The following is a 2,931-nucleotide window of genomic DNA, read 5'->3' as shown; positions in this document are numbered from 1 at the left end:
AAAATCCTAAAATAAATAAAAAATTTATTTTTTTCCCAAAAGTTGGCCAATTTCCTTATGACCAATAACCTCTTCCAAAATCTTCTAATCCTTCTTTAATTTTGATTAAAGGCTAATCCCATCATTTCCTACCCCTAATCCCAACTCAAAATATTTAATTAAAATTAAATATTAATCCTCATGTTTATTAAAAAAGTTTTAATAAATATCTCCTCAACCCAAACCCTTGAAATAAATAAAACTTTATTTATTTCCTAAAAATCTAATTTATCCTCATCCTAAGAAGTTCTAGACTCTTCTAAAAAGTCTTCATCCTCATCCTAGGAAATTCTAGACTATTCTAGAAAGTCTTTATCCTCCTCCAAAATCTAGACTCTTCTAGAAGATGTCTTTAAACCTAATCCTAATCCCCTCCTAACCTTGTCACATTCCCTAAACATGGGTTAAGACTTACTAACCCAAGCCAAAGTTAACAAATATCTCCTCCTTCACCCACCCTCATTAAATGCCATCCACTTGCCTATCCCTAAGCTAATCCTAAACCATCCTAATCCATCCTCTAATCATTTGCACAAGCCTAAGCAAGCTTAAAACCTTCCTAATCAAGTCCAAGTCGAATTTGCTCTCATCACCCTCAAAATATCTCAACCATAAAACTTTATGAAGTCCACTAGGTCATAAATGACTCTTACAAGCCCTTTTATTGCTCTTACAAGTCATTATGAGGGTCTTTATGAAGATTTTATCTCTTGAGCCTCCTTTGTTGACTCATCCTTGCCCTTTCCTCCATCCTCTCACCATGTGACATGTGTCACTCCTTGATTGGCTATAAGGAAGCACAATCCATGTGCTCTCCTCTCATGCAATTTGAGCCTTCCATAAGCTTTTTCCCATCCTTGCATCTTAGCCCTCAATCCCTCAAGCCTCTTGCCTATAAATTGGATCCTTCCCCTTTGCAAAATAACACAATCCATGAAGTAAAGTTATAATGCTATTTTGAGAGCCAAATCCATACTAAAGCCATCTATCCACACCAAAAATCCACAATCATCCATTGAAGCCTTTGGAAGCATATTGAGCATACATCTTATCTATTTAGACAAAGCTACTCAACAAGAGAGCTTCTTATTGAGAGAGTCCATTAATGGCTCATATTCTCAATTGAGAGCTCATCTTAGTCTATCTTGAAGTTTATGAATTTTGTTTAGTTTGTAGAAGCTTTATTTAAATTTGGTTTCTATTAGCATACTAACATTGCTCATATACATTTTGGCACGCCCGGTGGGACCCCGCATGGGTCATCTTCATTAGCTTTTTTAGTCAAGTTTTGTATGTCATTTGCTGATTTTGGCTAATTTTTCTTGTTTTTGTGATTGGTAGGATTGTATAAATTGGTTTTGTAGGTCCACATGAGCATGAAGAAGACAAAGGAACTCATAATCTATCTCATAGTGTTTGCAGATTTTTCAAGCTTATAGGTGGACAAAGAACTTGAAATTTTTCTTCTTCTTCTTGTCTATATTCTTCTTATTCCATCTACTTCTTCTTCTTCTTCTTGTGGGAGATCTTGGCCATTTTTTTTAAGAAAGCAAAATCATACACACTTCTTTTTAGTGCTTAAAATGAACCCCCAAATCATACTTAAATCCATTGAAAAATTAAAAATTTGCAAAAAAGAAAAAATCTTTTAACAAGTGAAACTAAACCAATCTAATCATTTGCATCCTTGCAACATCAAGGTTTTAGATACATTCATGCAAAATTAGGAACACTTCATTTTTGGGAATTTAAAAAGAACTTCAAGTTTCCATTTCAAAAGGTTCAAAATCAACACTAAGTGCACACTAAAGTTTTTTTTAAAAATCTCATAAAAACTAAGAGTCCTAAATGGTTGCCAAAAATTGTCCTAAAAGCTTTGTTATTTTTTCCAAACAAATGTCTTATTGCAAAATCTTGAATGTTTCTTAGGATTTTCATGCATCAAAACAATCTAAGAATATCATTTTTGGGCTTAAAATATGAAAACTAGAACACAAAATCTTGAATGAAAACCAAAGTCCAAAGAGTCATTTTCACTTTTGAGTCCAAAAAAATCTTGAATGATCTAAGGTTAAAACAAAGCACTTCAAAGTTCTTAAAACAACACACAAAATCTCAATCTTGAATGCTCAAAAGAAAACACTTGAATGTTTAACCACTTTTCTTTGAATGCATGTTGCTAAAATCACTCTTGAATGCCATGGATTAAAATCAAATTTTCCTTGAATGCATGGTTAAAACAACAAATCCAATCTTGAATTCTAAGGATCAATTAACTATTGCAATATCAAACACTTCATTTGGAGCTTCTAAAAATTGAACAAAACAAATCTCTTTTCCACATGCAATCTAGGTAAAGTTTGATTTTTGGACATTTAAGAAACCTTGTTAAGTTAAAATACAAATTTGCAAAAATCAATTTGAGTAGTTCCTTGGACTCACCTCTTTTCTAATCACCCATCAAATATTAACCATTGGTTGCAATCTCAGCGCCATTTATGGGGATGGGTCTACTTGAAAAAGGTGTTAAATGTTCCACAATCTAACTCACTCACTTGGTCTTTGAATTTTTGCTTTAACTTTATCAAAATTCTTAAATGATCAAAACTCTAGATTAAATCGATCACACTTCAAGTTTGGGCACTAAAATTGAACAACAACTGACGTGGAGAGCCTCCGGGCGCGCGCTTGAAATCGAATCTCACACACTTTTGTTTTGGGCTTAAAACAAACTCACACTCAATCTTGAATGCCTTAAAGAAAATTAATCGATACTTGACGTGGAGGGCCTCTGGGCGCGCGAGTTTTCTTTTGTTGACCCTAACTCTTCTTATTGTTTTCATTCTTCGATCGATTTACTTTTGTTGGCGCTTCAAGTTGGAATAAACATTG

Source organism: Cupressus sempervirens, chromosome 11 (assembly GCF_028749045.1).
Source record: "Cupressus sempervirens isolate cs-2001-9-10 chromosome 11, ASM2874904v1, whole genome shotgun sequence".
Classification (NCBI taxonomy): Eukaryota; Viridiplantae; Streptophyta; class Pinopsida; order Cupressales; family Cupressaceae; genus Cupressus; species Cupressus sempervirens.
This window is presented reverse-complemented; position numbering follows the sequence as displayed.